The sequence below is a fragment of the Rhinolophus hipposideros genome (genome assembly GCF_964194185.1).
Source record: "Rhinolophus hipposideros genome assembly, chromosome: 17".
Classification (NCBI taxonomy): Eukaryota; Metazoa; Chordata; class Mammalia; order Chiroptera; family Rhinolophidae; genus Rhinolophus; species Rhinolophus hipposideros.
The window spans coordinates 23,663,609-23,681,452 of NC_138063.1; the positions used below are offsets into that span (position 1 = coordinate 23,663,609).

At 46.9% G+C, this 17,844-nt stretch overlaps 1 protein-coding gene across 3 annotated transcripts in view; it reads right to left on the reverse strand.

Moving 5' to 3' along the window:
• The window catches only part of SETBP1 (SET binding protein 1), a 352,849-nt gene extending 344,280 nt beyond the window's left edge, over nucleotides 1-8,569 (reverse strand). The window contains exon 1 of one of the 3 annotated variants that reach the window (XM_081078692.1): nucleotides 8,343-8,569. The gene's annotated coding sequence lies outside the window, so the exon portion shown is untranslated. Of the gene's footprint in view, nucleotides 1-4,715; nucleotides 4,798-7,700; nucleotides 7,875-8,342 lie in introns of those variants that run through there. The other 2 variants (XM_081078693.1, XM_081078694.1) reach the window with 2 other exon arrangements.
• Nucleotides 8,570-17,844: the final 9,275 nt, after the last annotated feature.

Genomic DNA, 17,844 nt, shown 5'->3' on the forward strand with positions numbered 1-17,844 from the left:
ACGGCTCTCATCTCGGCTCAGCGGAGATGTAGCTTTGGCACGTGCCTCGAAGGACATGGTTGAAAAGTCCAGGGATTTGAATGAAGACCGAACAGGGCATGGAGTCAAAATTAGAAGACCCAGAAAGAAAGACTCTGGAATTTCTTATCTGTTCTATTATTCAGTTTAGTCCCAATTCCACCATCAAACCTCAAATCACATCTTCCTCCAAGCCTTCCTGGACTTCAACTTAGCTCTGATCATACAGATAGCATAATTCCCCTTAGATCATGCCCCCACTTGGGCTGCAGACTGATGCTTTCCATTTGAGCTGAGCGTGTCTCTCCAAACACACTGTCCACTCTCCAGAGGCAAAAGCCACATCTCATACCTCTCCCACCCAACAGTGCCTGGAACAATGGCTCACACGATCTGCAATGCTGAGACTTTAATAAATATTTGTGGATCAAAACACCGACTATAATCGAGCTCTAGAGTACAAAATAATGAGCATAAAGGAGGCCCACAGGGCTTTCCCATCAAATCATCCTTTTTAGCCACCATTATTAATCAATATTTTTTAAAAAAAAATCAAAGCTCTCATTGCTCAAATAACAATAGGTCACAGACACAGCCCCCGACAACTGCCTACCACCCAGATCTCATTATTTTGCTACAAGCACAACAACGGTGCCCCCACTGCTTCTGATGAGTGCGCTGGGGCTGCTATGGTGGATCCAGGAAATTCAGCATCTCCTGTCGCCACATCTTTCCAGCTCTAAGTACAAACCCCAAGCAGCTTCTTTCCACTGACAGCACTACAAATCTTTGGCAGAGGAATGGAATAATGAAGAAATTGCTTTTCACTGAGGTTAATAGTGTTGCCTGCTTCCCCCCACCCCTCGCCCCTCTATCCCAAGTCCTAGGGTAAAAGTAATTGCAGCATCTCAGTAGGTTGCAGAGCTTCTGTCTTTCTCAATATCCAACCAGTGTGCTTCTAGGTGAGTCAAAACTCCTTCTGAACATTCACAGGGACTCAGGTCAAAGCCTAACTTTCCTGATCCCACCTTAACTCCAAAGCAAGACGCCTCTCTCTGGCTTTGGGTCACTCCCTTTGATCTCAAAACACATGCACACCAACTCACTAGTAGTTATAGAACACAGTCCTTGGCAGGGCAGAGTCGGCTGTGGGGATTGAGAGGACACCCCAGTCCTCATGCCAAATGAAATCTACACACAAAAATCATGCCCAGCCACGTAGATCCATGAGGTCCCTAAAGTAACCATAGCAGGGATTCCACATGCTTACTGGGCACAGGTAATAGTAGCAAAGCCAGATAGGGAATATTTTCTCGACTTTCCAGAGCTATCTTTGTCCGCTTCATCTCCCTTGTCTCAGTGCAGTAATTTCCCCAAAGGGGACCAGTCTTCAAAAAAGATGTAGAGAATCAATTCTTTTCTTCAACAGCATTCACTGTGGTATTTCTTCACATTTAGCTCACCATCCCCTGCTCTCCCTACCCTGCCCTCCAAGTCTCTGGTTCTAACTGCGGAGCTTCTCCTGATCCTAGTTCCCCTTTTGTAACTCTTCCAACCACAGCAAACACTTAGCAAAGTGCAGTAATCCTCAGTGGGATTGGTCTGGACAATTGCTGGGGTATCATAGAGTGGTTGAGGAGCTGAGAGTTTTAAGAAAGCTTTAACATTCCCAGGACCCTTCTAGCTCTAGAATCATAGAATGTCCTATCAATTCAAACTCTTTCACTCTAGGATGGCTCAAGCTAAGGAGTGGAAAGGCAACACAACTTGTCCCACATCTTATGCTAATGGATGGTCAGCCTGGCCTGCAGCCTGCCTCTCAGGAGCCTTTCCCTGGAACTTCCCCCTCTGGGTGCATTTCTCTGGCCAAGCTCACTCTGTCACCCAGGAGCTGGGAAGCACTTGGACTTAAGTAACAACGAAAACTGCATGGTTAAGTGCCAAAATGAGTGTGGTGAACAAAAAAAAAAAAAAAAAAAAAAATGCAATTGGAATTTTCAGAGAAAGTCAAGAGCTGTGTGTGCTAGACTGACGATGAGACTCTAGTAGGCACTTAATAAATGTTTGATGATTCAATGAATGAGTGAATCAGTGACTTGTAGCATGTACATGTGGTAAAACATCATTAACTCTTAGGCTTTGAGGGAGAAACTGAGAGTGGGCGATTGCCCCTGAAAGATAGCCAAAAATATAAAAGCCATTAACATAAGTGGTTATTATTCCCTTTGTCTAAGAGGGCCTCGTGTTGCTTCACAGTGCAGAGCTTAAGCACACCTCAAACAACATTCACTTTTAATATTCTATCACTATATAAATTCTGTGATCCATTCATGCAACAGAAATCATTCATTAGCAGGGGGAGGGCTTTGTGGGGTAAATTTGGTCCCTTTCTTCAAGGACTCACAGCCCGAGGAGACAGTGATAACAAACAGAGAGGCAGCATGAGCAGGTTGCCAGGCAAGTGCTTTAAACCTCAAGTGCTCTGGAGACAGGGGTGAGGAGCTGAGAGAGAGCTGGTCTGAGATGCTAAGTAGCCATTCTGGCTAAATGGGACCAATCAGGACACCTTCTACAGAGGCGACATCGAGTGAACTGAGGTGTGGAGGTAGACAGAATACCCAGGGTCAAGGAGGAAACCAGTCTGATGGGAGCAGAGGTGTGTGTTACATAAAATGAGGTTCACTCTAGAACAGATGGACAGGCTGATGAACAGGGTGAGCCAGGAATCATGGGAAAGAGAAAGAGGAACGCCCCATAAGAGTCAGGGAGCAAATGGATAGTGAAGAACTTTCCAGATTTCTCCAGAACTTCCTGGGTTTGCTAGGACACCAGTAATCCTGCTATCGTTTCTTTAGAGAGGCTAAAAATTCTATCCTGAATGTCACTGCTCAGCCCTTGCAACTCCCCTCACCCCCTTTCTCAGTGCGTCCGTATGACTTTTTCCTTTTCTCCTTCTGATTCTTAACTCGAAGTGCATTTCCTGAGCACCAACACGTCCTTGAGTCCGAACTAGATATTGTCTGAGACTTTGTGTCTCAGATATGCATGACATGGTAGGCATCCAAAAATTCAACTGATTAAAATTTTTTTTTTTTCATGCATCAACTCGAGAGCAGAAAACAACTTTCCCTGACTGTCTTAGAACACAAGGCGTCCCTGTAGGCATTTCTGGTCAGACCCAGGGGTTAGTAAGCTCTGGGCAATGGCGACACTGATCTCAGGACCAGTTTGCAGGAGGCAACATGGAAATCCTCTCAGAGTTCAATTACAGAAATTAGCTGGTATTATTTAATCCTCACAACCCCTGTGAAGTCAGCAGGATAAGCATCTTTATCCCTATTTTACTGATTAGGTTACTGAGGCTCAAAGAGGTTAAATAATTTGCCGGGGGTCATTTAGCTGGGAAGTAGTGGGGACAGGATCCAAAGCAGATTTGTCACTTCAGGTGTCATGCTCTTCACACTTTAACAGTCGATGGTCAGGTCCCAGGTCCACGACCAATTTTCGGCAAGTCACTGTTATCAATGGCCTCATCTTCGGACTGGGGATAAAATGCTAATCTGGCCTCCCTCTTTAGGAGAATCAAAGGGGAGATGTGATCTGAAGATAATTTTGAAAAGGGCAGTGTGCTATGCATATGAAAGGGAGTATTTTTTGATGGGAAAAAAGTTGGGTCAGGGAAACATTTTTTGAACCCAACAAAGTTCTGAAACTCTTTATCTGCTCACCATTCATCCTGTATCCCGTCTCCAGCAAGGGGAAAGGCAGAAGCCTCTGTATGCCTGGGGGTCAGTTCCTCTGGCTTTGCCTGTAATTATTGTACATGGGTCTGCTGCTCATAATCCATCATCAGCCCCTGGGGTGGTATGGCTGCTTCCTCCCAGGTGATCCTGTGGACCTCAGGCCTGCTCCCCTTCTCCATTTGACCCCTGCATCATCTGCTCTGAACTGGACAGGAAGTCAACTATGGGTTTCTAAGCCAAAGGCCATCAAAAATAAAAATAAATAATAATGTTTCCTCAACCTTACAAAGCATTGTCTAAGGGGGGAGAAACCAACTCTGAAAGGGAAACTGCTTCGATCTGAACCTTTGAAATTTTCAGATGAGGACTGTAAGGACCATTAACTTGGACCCAGTCATCTAACCAAGGTCACCAGTTCCCCCCAAAACTTTATATTGCCCTAGTTTGGTACATCTAAGGGGGCATTAGATTATAATAGAAGGCTACGTGAAAATAGAAATGAAGACTCAAAATCAAACTATAATGTAGGGTGGCACCTTTCCTCAGCATTCATGAAGCACATACAATCTGTGGACATCTTGGGGTTGACTTTTCTGCACTTATCAAGCGTTTGGCTGCTCATCGTATATTGCAAGGTCATGAAGAGCTCGTGAAACACCAGCTCTAAAGGAAGCCCAAACCTACGGCAATATGTACGAGGATTGCGCTCCTTACTTAATCCTGGCCCAAAACACTTTGGGAAGCTCACCCAGTTTCACGATATGCCAATGGAATTGAACTGTTTTGTTCCCTTCTCCAGCAAGGAACCAAGCAAGTGATGTGTAGTGAGGACTCGAATGAGGCTTCCTTTTTGGGGCCAGTACTGCCACCTCTCCAGGACGAGAACAGCCTCCTGACTCCTGGCCCCACACTAGACCCGTCCCACACAATGGGTCCCGGAACAAACTCACTCACATCATCCCATTTTTTAAGGTGCTGAAACTCCTGACGATGCTAATGTGTTAATAACAATTTATCCTGTTCTTCTGGCAGGAGCAGAAGTGAAGCAACCTGAAATGCCATCAGCAAAAAATTATTTATTTCCCATTCCTGAGCAGCAGAGAAAACAAGGTCTCTTTGGCTGGGTCTGCCTTCCATAGCTTTCTGGTTTCAATTAAAACTTCAAGTCTCCAAGGGAAAAATTGGCATTCTGGGAAGCTGAGGGCCCGCCAAGTTTCAGTGTCTCCGCAGCAATCCAGAAGGGATGTCCCATCCATCTAGCCACAGCCACTTCTCATCTTCCTTCTTTTGCATGGGATAAAGAAACCTCGGAGCAGAGATTGAAGTGCAACTAAAAATAATGACCGGTTGAAAGAACTCTCCTCTCCAAGAGGTGCATTTTTGTGCCAGGGAAGTACTGATTCGGCCTCTAATGGAATTGAAAGTCAAGAGAATGGCAGAAACAGAATCAGGAATACAGGGGAAAGTGCCGACCAATTTATTTCTTCTGCAGCAAATGCCTGCCTGGTACCTCTCCCCACTGACCATTTCCAAGTAAATTCTAAAGATTCCACACAGTTTTCTCTTTTCCCCCAACCCTCTTTTAGGTAAGGTAATTTACAAAGTAGCTTGCCATGAAGAACGCAAGTACTTGACCTGAAGCCCTCATGGCACCAAGACCTACATGGTTCACTCTGGGATACCCCCAGGCTTCCCCTGTGTGAAGTCCAAAACTGGGTCTGCCACCATTGCCTTCCTATGTAACATTCTGATGTTAACATAACAAAAGATCAGATTACACCCCTTCATTTGCCTAGCCCATTCATGAACATATAAGGCAGTGGATATTTTCTCCCAAGCTAGAAGCGGTCCCCTTCCTAACCTACACTGCTGCCTCTCAGCCACTCAGCCTTATGTTCACTACAAGCCGACCCCTCCCCCACCACCAGTTTGTTTATTCCAGTGACACATCTATTTTCCCTGCTATGAGAGAGACAAGTCGGTTTCCCTCCTCTGGCTCCGGATTGCATTCGCTCACCACCTCCTCCCCCCAGCCCAGCTCAGGTTACTATAGTGGCAAGCAGCTCCCACAGCCCAGCTCTAACACCAATTCAACTTTCCAAGACTAAGACTTTTTTTTTCTTAATGGGGGAAGGGAGGGTGGCATGCAAAACAGCATTTTCGGAGTACCCTGTCTCCATATCTTCTCAGCCTACATTCCCTGAAGTTTACAAATACTCAGTATTCAACCACTCTTCTGATCTGTCCTAACACCTTCCTCTGGTAGCAGGTAACTCAATTAAGTACAGAGGAAAACAGCATCTTCAACTTCACTCTGAAACCTGGGACTCCAGGTCAAAGCAAATGAGATTCTGCCTCCCTCTGGGAATCTTGGGATGGTGGAAGCCACAGACAGCAGGAGAAAAGGGAGAGAGTGACCTGGGATTGTAAACTGGCTACATTTTAAAGTGCTACAAACTTTCTCCTCCCTCTCACGCCCCTGGCCAGGTGGCCCCGCCTTCCCACTGCTGCCAGACAACATCTAACTGGGGAGTGCAAAGGGAACTCTACCAGACCATCCAGGTCTGGCCCCAGTGGTGCAGATGTGGCCTGCACAGTCCCTCTTCTGTACCCCATGCCTGTCCCCACCTCTCAACACACACACACACACACACACACACACACACACACACACACACACGCACGCACGCACATGCGTTTCGAAGGCAAAGATAGTTCAGATGGGGCACAACCAATTTAATTGTGTGAACTAAGGGTAAGAGATGGGGCCGAACTGCCAAACAGTTTTGGTGACAGCTACTTTATGCAGTTCATTGTACAAATATACAGGAAAGGCAGAAAAACTGGTTGAAGAGTAAAGGAATGAAAAAGGAAGAGAATGAAAAATCACGTAAGAGAAACACAAATAACATTAGTATTTCCTTAAAATCCATGGAGCCCCCCACCCCAACCAAACTTTAGGACAAAAAGGTGTGGATTGTCTGGGGGGGGAAGGGGGAGGTCGCTTGGAAGGAAAAGTAGCTGCTGCAGAATTCCAGAATAAATTGCCCTTTTGGAGGAGAGCTTCTACAGGGATAGAGACACACAAATTGGCCTTTTAGCATTAGACGTCAACCATGAGATTATCAGGACAGTTTATTTGAAGCGGAAACGAATCGGAAATCCTTCCCTCAACAGTCCTTTTAGACCGATATACACACCCTCAGAACCCACACCGACAACACATAAAAAATAAATGCAGCATCGGGGGCACTAAGAACCCCCTCCCCACGCTCCCAGGACCTCTAGCTTTATCTCCTACTTCCAATTGCACAACTTTCCGATCTCCAAAGAAAATATTTCCAGTTGGATCCGATTTCAGAATTGTTGTAAGCGGTGTGGGTCAGGGAAGAAGGGGTGCTTGGAGCATGTCGGGGAGGGGGCCTGGAAGACGGCATTTGGGCACTTATTTATTTATTTATTTATTTATTTAGAACCAGCATGCTCTACCGATCGAAAATCGCTATTACCCAACAATGCTTCCATCACAAACAGACACCAAAATCAGCATCACCGTTATCACCATCTTGCTAAATATCTACCCAGTCCAGTTTACCTGACTTTGTCTCTGTGGAACTTCTCAGACAGTATTTTAGTCAAAGAGATAATGGTTTGAAAGACAAAAACAATAAATCGATACTGAAGGGCTCCCTTTCCGGAGTGATTTCTCACTGGAAACCACCGAACGGGGAAGGAAGCCTGCCCTTAATTCCCAAGCCCACGGCTCCTCTAGAAACACACACAATGCGTGCTTTCAAAAAAGGCATTCGCCTGCTTTTAAGGGAATTCCTGTCTTTTCAGAGTCCCAAAACCGGAGAGCACGAGAAAGAGACTCGGATCCATTGATTAAGATTTTAAGAGAAAGACTAACACAGAGCCACAACACAAGCACACACCAACCTTCGCCGGCTGGACCACTTCTTCCCTGTTCTTCTTTCTATTAACGACACGTTAGATTCTGATACATTTCCCCCCAAAAAATCCAACTAGGTTACAATGTAGCTCTCTAGCTCCACTTAACCTGCAAGTTACAAAGAGAGAAAAAAAAAAAATCCTGCCGCCTTCCCACCCCTTTCCCTCCCCCCCTCCCCCTCCGAGTCCACTCCACCAACGCCAAACCCGCCAGCCCTGGCAGCCGGCGGCAGGACCGAGGGAGGGTGCAAAAGGCGGGGGTGGGGGTGGGGGGGCCGGGGGGGGGGATCAGATTAGGCGAAACTCAATAAGCTTCCAGCCCTCCAGCCCGACGCTTCCACCATCGCTGCCACCAACGGGCCACTCCAAATGAGCCAGCATCGCTGCCCACCCGCGAGCGGGCCGGAATCGCTCCCATCCTAGGCAACCTCGCCGGGACCGGCAAGCCGCCCCCTCGGCCCCGTCTCCCCCTTCCCGCCCGGTGCAAAGTCAAAGCCCCCGCGAGGCGACGTTAACTTTTGCATGCAGGGCACACACACACCGCCCCCGGCCCCGGGCGTGCGGGGTCCCGGCGGCGCGGCGGGAGGCTGGGCGCCCGGTTCCCGGGCCAAGGTCGCCGCGCGTGCTCACCCATGTCCCTGCGGCTCTGGCTCCGCTGGCCCGGGCGCTCGCTCAGATCCTGGCTCCGGTCGCTCGCCGGAGCCCCCCAAGGTGCTGCTGCGGCAACTCCATGGCGATGAGCATCTGTCAAACAGCGAGCAGCGGGCGGGCCGCCCTCGCTCAAGGGGGCGCAGGGGCCCCCGGGCGCGCGGAGGCGGCGGCGAGCGGCGGGCGCCCCGGCCGGCCCCGCGCTTCCCGCCCGGCGCGGCCGCCTCCGCCGCGCCACCGATTTACGGAGAGAGATATCAAGGGGGAAAATGGCGTCTCCGGAGCCCGAGGAGTCCTGGAGTAATCACATTCACACACACACACGCCCGCACGCGCAACCCTCGCACACGGACGCGCCGCGAGCCGGCTAATTTTAGCAGGAGCCCCCCAAAATTATATATGTACATATAGATCCCCGTCTCTCCGATCAATGCTATTTTTTTTTTTCTTCTCTTCAAAGGATGGATTGGAGGTTTAAAAAATGTTGCCGGGCTCGGGGTCGCAGGAGGCGGCGCGCGGAGGACGAGGGCGCTTTTGCTGAGCTGTGCAGTTCGGTCCGCGGCTCCGGGGGGCCCTGCCCGCCCGCCCGCCCGCTCGCTGCTCCGCCCGCGGTCGCTACTGCCGCCGCCGCCGCCGCGCCACGGCCGCGCCCGTCCCGCGTCCCCGCCGCGGCCCCTCGCCGCCCGCCCGCCCGCCCGCGTCCCCGGCGAGCGCTGGAGTGGGGTCGGGCCCGTGTGCCTGCCTCCCGCGCCCTCTCCCGAGTCCCGGAGTCCTACTGAAAGGAAGGGGGAGGCGCGGGCGGGGGAGGGGGAGGACCGGCGCGGCCTCTCGGCCGAGCCCAGCGGGGACCGCCACCCAGCGATCTGCCTCGTTGGGGCGCGGGCACCCACCCTGATCACCCAACGGGCCGGAGGCCGCTGCCCCGGTTCGAGACCGGGGAGACGCAACCAGTAACGAACGAGCACCCTCTCCGCCTCACCCTCCCTCTCTCGGTGAATTTCGATCAATTGGAGGGAGTGGGGCTCTGATCGAGGGAGAAGGAAAACAGTTCGTAGGTGTCGCTCGGGGACCCCTCGCAGGCCCGCCAGCCCCTCCCGCTCCCCAGCGCCCTCGCGGCCCAGAGGCTCCTGCGCTCGGGAGTCAGCCGCGGAGACTGCGCTGCCGCGGGGACCGCCGCGGGCTCGGCGCGGGTTCCCGGGCTCAACACTGCCACTATCTGACACAACAGGAGCAGTGTTGGGGGCAGCTGCGCGCCGTGGCGCGAGATGTGATAGGCTCTCGAAACTGGGTGCATTTTTTTTTTTAAACCTGGTAATTACATTTCACTTTCAGGGGGTTATTTTTTTGTTAAGCGACATGTATGTATGCATTCAGATGTTTATGTGCATTTTCTCGTTGTTCACAAAAATTATATGCTTGATGAGGTGAAAGCCATGGAGAGATGACAAATACTCGCTGGCAGGCAAGTCCTATTCAGGGTGGTGGAAAGAATAAGGTGGGATGTCTTCAGTTCATACAAACTATGGGGGTATTTTAATCTCCTTGAATATCTGTATTTGGATTGCAAAGGGGGACTTTTTCAGGCCACTGGCAACCTCAGGGAACTGAGGAATAGAATTCCTCAGGGACATGTTTATAGTACAAGACAATACAGGACGGATATGGATTCAGGAAGGTTTGCAAGTGGTGTTGCCTGAAGACCTTGGGTTAGTTTTCTCCGAACTCAGATTCAGAGAGGAATTCTGAGTGCCACATTCCCTATGAGAGTTTTTGGACATCTGGATTGGGGAATGACTTGGTGGTGATTGAGGATGATGGCCCCTACCACCACTGACTGCCTGGGTTGGCTGCTGGTTTGAGTTCTGTCTCTGAGTTTCTTCACTCTCATCACTCTTTTCATGAGAAAGCTGCAGTGAGGTGGGGCAAAGGAGACTGAGTTGCAGGATTCCCCAACTCCCATCCTGCTCCATGTCCCTGGATGGGGTTCAGTCTGATTCTAAATAGATAATCCACTCCCCTCTGACCTAAGTGCCTTCCCTGTCTTCACCCCACCCCACCCCCCCATCCCACCCCGCCCAGAATGTTCTGATTGGCCAAGAATGATTCCCCTTTTACTTATCACTGCAGCAGTACCATTACAGCCACATTTCAATAGGTCTTCTGCTACCCTTAATATTGGAGCATTGCTATTAGTGGGAAAGTGATGCTTAAATAGAAAAAATCATCAGGGTATATGAACTGATGATAGAAGTGGAGATCAAGGCACAAAATACAATGTCAAAACAACATTCTCTGTAATCAGATGACCTTTGCCCATTTCCTTGTGAACCAGATTTCTGAAATACTATACCAAAGCCCATAGAGGACTAAGAAGCATGTGGGCCATTCCCTACACATTCCAAAGTGAAAAGGGGAGCCCCAGAAATCACAAGGGTTTGCCCATGAGCCTATGGTTGGCTGGTGTCATTCAAGCCAGGACTAAGGCCTGGTGTCCAAGTCTTTTCCTTTCTGTAACTTAGGCATATTTACAAGGTCTTCCTTCCTGTGCTTGGTTTCTTTGAAGAGCAGCTGAGAGAAGCACATGCCTTACAAAAAAAATGTACTATCATAGAGGGTAACTAAGTGTACAGAGTTATAGTGCAGCAAAAGTTTACCTGGGACTAGGGGTTTGACTAGGGTTTGCCTAGTCAAACCCCATTATCTCAAATCTGAGGAAAGGGGGCTAGAGATGCAATTGACCCTTGGAGTAACTAAGTTAGGGTAGAGCCATGAAGACACTCTACCTTGTAGAGTGTCTCCCCAAAAATGAGTCTCATTCCCCGAAAATGAGACCGGGTCTTATATTAATTTTTGCTCCAAAAGATGCATTAGGGGATGTCATCCTGAAAAATCATGCTAGGGCTTATTTTCCGGTTAGGTCTTATTTTCAGAGAAACATGGTATGTCTCTTGACTTCTCATCCAGTGTTCTTTTTCCTGCATGTAGCCCATCTTTCAATCCTGAGAGGTGTGGAGAAAGGAAAGGGGCACCCTCTCACTCTTGTTTTCTTTTCTTTTTTTTTTTTAAAGAATCATAAACTGTCTCATTAATCTCTTTTTTTTTTTCTCAGATTTTATCAGGGAAGGGGAATAGGACTTTATTGAGGAACAGTGTGTGCTTCCAGGACTTTTTTCCAAGTCAAGTTGTTGTCCCTTCAGTCTTAGTTGTGGAGGGCACAGCTCAGCTCCAGGTCCAGTTGCCGTTGCTAGTTGCAGGGGGCGCAGCCCACCATCCCTTGCTAGTTGCAGGGGGCGCAGCCCACCATCCCTTGTGGGAGTCGAACCAGCAACCTTGTGGTTGAGAGGACGCGCTCCAACCAACTGAGCCATCCAGGAGCTCAGCAGCAGCTCAGCTCAAGGTGCCCTGTTCAATTTTAGTTGCAGGGGGCGGAGACAACCACAAGGGAAATCAAGGAAGTGAACTGACAACCTTGTAGTTGAGAGCCCACTGGCCCATGTGGGAATCGAACCAGGACCTTCGGAGTTGGGAGCATGGAGCTCTAACTGCCTGAGCCACCCAGCCGGCCCTCACTCTTGGTTGTATTTCTCTCTCTATAAAATACACGAACATATATACGTACATGTATACATATATACATCGACTATACACTCCATATATTTTCTATATATTTTAATTTTAAATATATAATAATAAAGGATTCCTGAAAACTACAGCCCCAACCATGAATGATACATCTATTGAAAGAAGTGGACTCGTATTCAAATTCTAGCTGAATATCACAGGAATTCTTATCATCTTTCCCTAACAGACCACTCATTGGTTCTCTGAGAATTAGATCCTGAAACACAGAAAGTCTAAAGCTGGTGAAGAAGTTGACCCCAAAATTAGTGCCATGCCATTTTAAGATACCCATTCTCAGGGCCCCGGGACCCTTGAGAAAATAAAAGGGACACTCTGAGCAGCAGATAGGCATATGCCCAACACCCATCATTTAGTCCTACACTAAGCTATGGACTATGCCCGATACTGTGGCAGCAACTAGAGATACAAAGTCAGAATTCACAAGTGGGAGAGATTGACATGCAAACTTCCAACTACATCTAATATACGGAAATACCCCCAAAGGAGATGTTTACAAAGTGCACGGAGCACAGGTACAGAAATGGCAGGAGGAAGGTGAGGTCAGAAATCATATCCTCTTTAGACTTGCTGCACACTTATTATCTATTTAACAAACACATTTTCTTTCTTCCCCTTTGCACACATACCTTCCCCCCCCCCCCACTATGACCTGTTTTTCCAACCAAAGATAAAAAGGTTGAGGATTGGGATGTGCCTGCATGGACAATGTCAGTCAACGTGGGCGAGAGTAAATGTTCCTCTGACACCACCAAATAGCTGACTTGCTACCAGTGAGGCTGTTGTTCTGCTCTTGCTCTCGGCATCCATGCACCTAACAGGTAAAATGGCCATCATGAAACCCCTCCCCACTTTGCCTCAGAACCCACACCAGATGCTGCAAGGATCCACAACAAGACCACTCCTTACACGACTTGAGAGCCAGACAAAGGGCATGTATGAGGTCTGACAATTAAGTTCGCGAACTCATCTTGGAAAAAATGTTACATACTTCATTGCTGAATATCACTACAGTCACCTACGAAGTACTTCCCTTGGGAAGCTGTGCACCGACGCCAGCACCTAGTCCACCCTTCAAAGCAATTTTGGAACTCTTTTTCTGGAACGGCCATCAGAGCTGTCATCGTATTACCCTTCATGTCCACAGTGTCATCGACATGCCTTCCGTTCCTTTATCTTCAGGTAAAGAAAGAAGTCAGTGGGGGCCAATTCAGGTGAGTAGGGAGGGCGTTACAATACAGTTATTTGTTTACTGGCTAAAAACTCCCTCACAGACAGTGCCGTGTGAGCTGGTGCATTGTCGTGATGCAAGAACCATGAATTATTGGTGAAAAGTTCAGGTCGTTTTCATGTAACTTTTTCACGCAGCCTTTTCATCACTTTCAAATAGTAAACTTGGTTAACTGTTTGTCCAGTTGGTACAAGTTCATAATGAATAATCCCTCCGATACCAAAAAAGGTTAGCAACATTGGTGCAACAATTTTGCAAACTTAATTGTCAGACCTCGTATGCAAGCAAGATGTGGTTCAAAGTTTGAGGGTAGCTCACATCATTTTCGTATCTCTAAAGCTAAAGGTAGAAAGACATGAGTCAAATCCACACATTTTTCCTTTATGAAAAGTTTAGATCAAGTGGTATAATCAAATGCTCAGAGCCAGTCACTCCCCTTCCTTCTTGTTTCTCCCCGTTTTGGAAAATGATGTAGTATTATCTAATGCAGGGCTTCTCAGAAACACATATTGTGAATCAGAATTACCTGGGAGAATTACTGATACTTGGGAAGATCTGGATTTATTTGTCTTAATAATAAATACTTGGTGTTTCTAATATGCAAATGACATTGAGAATCACTGATCCAATAGAAAGAGTATATCCTCACAATATGATCGGGATATTTCGAAAGCTCTTAAAATGTTAGGTGAGGTAGCATTAATACAAGGTGTAGCTAACCAAGGGAGGTAATAGTCATACTGTACTGTGGAGTAACTGGGCCATATTTGGAGTCTTGGGGGCAGATGCTAGAAATGGAGAAATGGGAAATACGTTCCAGTGATGTAATAAAAAGATCACAGACCAGATTGTTAAGGAGACTTAGTTTTAAGCTTATTTGGCAAGTCCCCTCGTCTCTCTGACCCTCAGATTCCACTTCTGAAAAAAAAGGGGTGGTCTAAATTCTTCTGAGGACCAAGCCAGCTATAAAATTCACTCCATTTTTTGATTCTAGGACATAGGAGTTTCCTAGTAGGACAGTGAGAGCATATTGTAAATAATTGGAATAGGGTGTGAAAGCAGTCCTTAAATGTAAGAAAGTCATCAGGAAAAATAAAGATTAGTTAGTTTTGACTCTGCTCTGGAAGGCAGAACCAGCCCCATCAGCTGAGGTTATGGGGAGGCAGACCTCAGCTCAATATAAAACACTGTGATTGTACCTAAGATAAGAATAGATCACCTTAAGTGATAATGAGCTCCCTGTCCAGAAAAGATTGTGGGCCCTGATTTTACACTTCCCTCCAGCCACAATCTATGAACTCCTTGAAGTCAAAGGCTTTGCATTATATCGCTGTATCTTCACTGGATACAATTGTACCTGGAGTCCCGTGTATATCCAGCAGGGATTGGTGGAATGTCAAAAATATTTAACAATCAATATGACATGGGGCCAATCAGTCAGAATGGACACTGACACCTGGCCCTGTTCAGCCAGATATCACTTTAGTTTTTAGATCCTATAGAGGTTCAGAAGGGACAGAATGATAGAGTGAGGGGCATGGGGATAAGTTTGGAGCAGTGGTCATTTTTAAATTTCAATATTTTAACACCGGCACGCATATTGGATGAACACTGGTCCTACATCATAAATGAATAAATGAATGAATCAACGAATCAATCAATCAATCAATAAAGGCTACAGTGGAGAGATAGAAAATAGGAGACTTGGATTCTAGTCCTGCTCTGCCATTAAGTGGCTGGGGGAAGTTGAGCACATTATTTGCCCTCGACCTCAGTTTCCTTCTCTCTAAACTGAGAACCATCATGCCCGAAGGTATCAATCACCATGAGACTTGTAGGAAATATCAGATACAAAGTTACATTGTGAAGTTAAATAATTCTGTTCAAATAATGGCTTTGATAATTAAATATGATGTGGACATTTAAATGACTCCCTCCGGGTGCAGCCTAATTCTACCACCTTTATCCTATGTCTTAGGTCCACGTCACGTCTTTCTCTAAGAAGTGAGCAGGTAGTGTCTACTCCTGATTATTCCCACCCCAGCCCTGCTCGAGAAAGGGCTCTTCTCTCCAGTGGCTTTCCCTGATGCTGTGTGGTTGCCAAGCAACAAGGAACGAAGCCCAAGCAAAATGTAGTTGTGCCAGGAAGGGGATTTCAGGTCCGACAATGACTAGGTTGTAGTTTGGAACCTTTGCTTTCCTGGCTGAAAGAAATCCACTAATGGAAGCTTTCTGGGCAAAGGGATCCCGGTGCAGGTGCTCCAAGACAGTGGATTTCACTACTTGAAAGGCAGCAAAGGGATGGGAGGAGCATTCTTCTGGGTTTTCATCTACTAGCTCCCTGGCAGAGTTTTTGTCACTGTGACTTCAGAGTGCCCCAAATCCACAAGATTTGGACGGCGTCCAATTCTTAACGGAGCCTTAGGAGCTCAGTCATAAGGTGTTCACATTTATATCATTGTGTATGGCACAGGTGACAGAAGGAGACCCTGGAGGAATCCCACGAGGAGATCTACGCTCTTTATTTCCCCTAAGAATCTAGCCACGTGGGCTGTAACAGGCAGAGGTATCCACAGAAAGGTGTTACAGGGGTGACTTGTCTAAATTGATAGGAATTTATTAAAGGATATAGGGAGTCTCATGGAAAGCAGATACACGACGAATGGCTAGGCCCCATGGGAACTGAGCAGTTGCCAGGCAGCTCCTCTCTCTCCCTCTCTTGGGTCCCACTGACTCTTCCCTGTGCTTCTCTCCATCTATCTGTTCTGTGCTTACAGAGACAAATTTTCTCTGTAAGATGCTTGGTTTGGCTCCTTCACCACTTTGGTGTACAGCTCCCTTTGGTTTCTCCTGTCTTCCATGAAAACATCAACTGCAATCCTTTTGTGTTCCGTTTTCTCATAGAAAAATATCTGACTGCCTCCCAGTGCAACAAGGGTGCACTGATGGTAGCCATGACTGAGGCCAAGGGGCTGGCACACACGTGACCCTACAGCATTAGCATTGCTTCAGGAGAACTATGGGAAAGGCGCCTGTAATGGGGCGTGGGCTGGACTGGCACGACAGGTATGTTTAGGATGAAGAGCTAAAACTCTCAGCAAACTTACATGTTTCTAACACCAAGGTCATTTTGCAACATGGGACGAACTTGGGCTTTGAACTTAGTTAGACAGGCTCCGGTTTGACTCACTCTGAGGAAAATATGCAACCTACTTTTCTAAATGTCAGCTTCTTCATCTGAAAGTGAAAAAGGAAGCATCAACTCTCTAGGGCTTAAGTGAGGATTAAATGTAGTTAACTGAGATAATGTATGAAAAGCCAAGATTATGTTAGATTTTGTAGGAGTACAGGAGAGACATAATGTAGATAGATAGATAGATAGATAGATAGATAGATAGATAGATAGATAGATAGATAGATAGATGATAGATAGATAGATAGATGATAGATAGAGATATATCAATACATTTTTATTGAGAACTTACTGTATTTGACCTGTACTTAGTACTAGGAATATAAAAAATATTAAGATATGTCCTTTACCTCGAAAACTTTCAGTCTGGTAAGAGAGACCCATGTAATATTAGAACCAGACTGTCATTCCACCCGCTTCATTTCTTAGTGGTTAAAACTGAAGAATAGAGAGACTAAGGCTTATTCTTGGCCTTATGTCCTAATGCCAGCTCTAGCTATTAACAGCAGGAGAATCCTCTGCACAGAGCTCTTCCCTACCCTCTGGCAGCTTACAATCAATTTTAGCAGGTAAGGTCATATGTGAAACAGTAACAACAACAACAACAAAGTACAATTGATAATACAAAACTGCTTCTGCTACTGACAAATATGAAGATGAAGAAAAGATTCCCTCATAGGAAGGAGAGGAGGTGAGATGATCTTTCAGGTGCTGTCCATTCATATGAGGCCATGAGATTGAGTTGAAAAGAGAGAGAAATACAACTAAGCTACAGTTAAAATAGATTTTATGGCCAACTTGTAACGCCCTGAAAAGAAACATAGGACCTAGATGGAGAGAAAGCTGGGTAGTCCAAGCTGGGTCACTCAGTTTTACCATGGAATATTTTATAAGAATGTAGACTGGACAGCCCATTATTGCTGAGTGGCTTGACCAATGTCATCTGAACATCAGAAAGACCTACTGTTCATACAAGGAGGACAGCTTTTAGAATGGTAGGACGATGGTCACAGGCAAACATTAATTTGAACCCCGCATCTTGGCCAATGGGTTTATTCCAGACTCCAGGACTGCAAACCACAAAATCACTCTTTATCTCTTGATAGTTAAACTGTTCATATCAGGGCACCTATCAAATATAGTACTCTGGATCCTGACACTAGCTAGATCTTCAAAAATGTCATTTGGTTTAACCCCGGTGGCAAACGATCCAGCACAAGGGCCATGAAACTGAAGCAGTATAGGAAGCCTAGATAAACGATTCAATGTTACAGCCAGTAGTCAGTAGAATTGGCTTTAAAGCATAGTAGTCTGACTTGAGAGACCACCCTCTTACCTACAGCTCTGTGTGGCCGCTCTATTGCAGTACTGCCTAGTCAGGAAGCAGCACAGGGAAACCCGGATGCCCCTTACGTCACCTC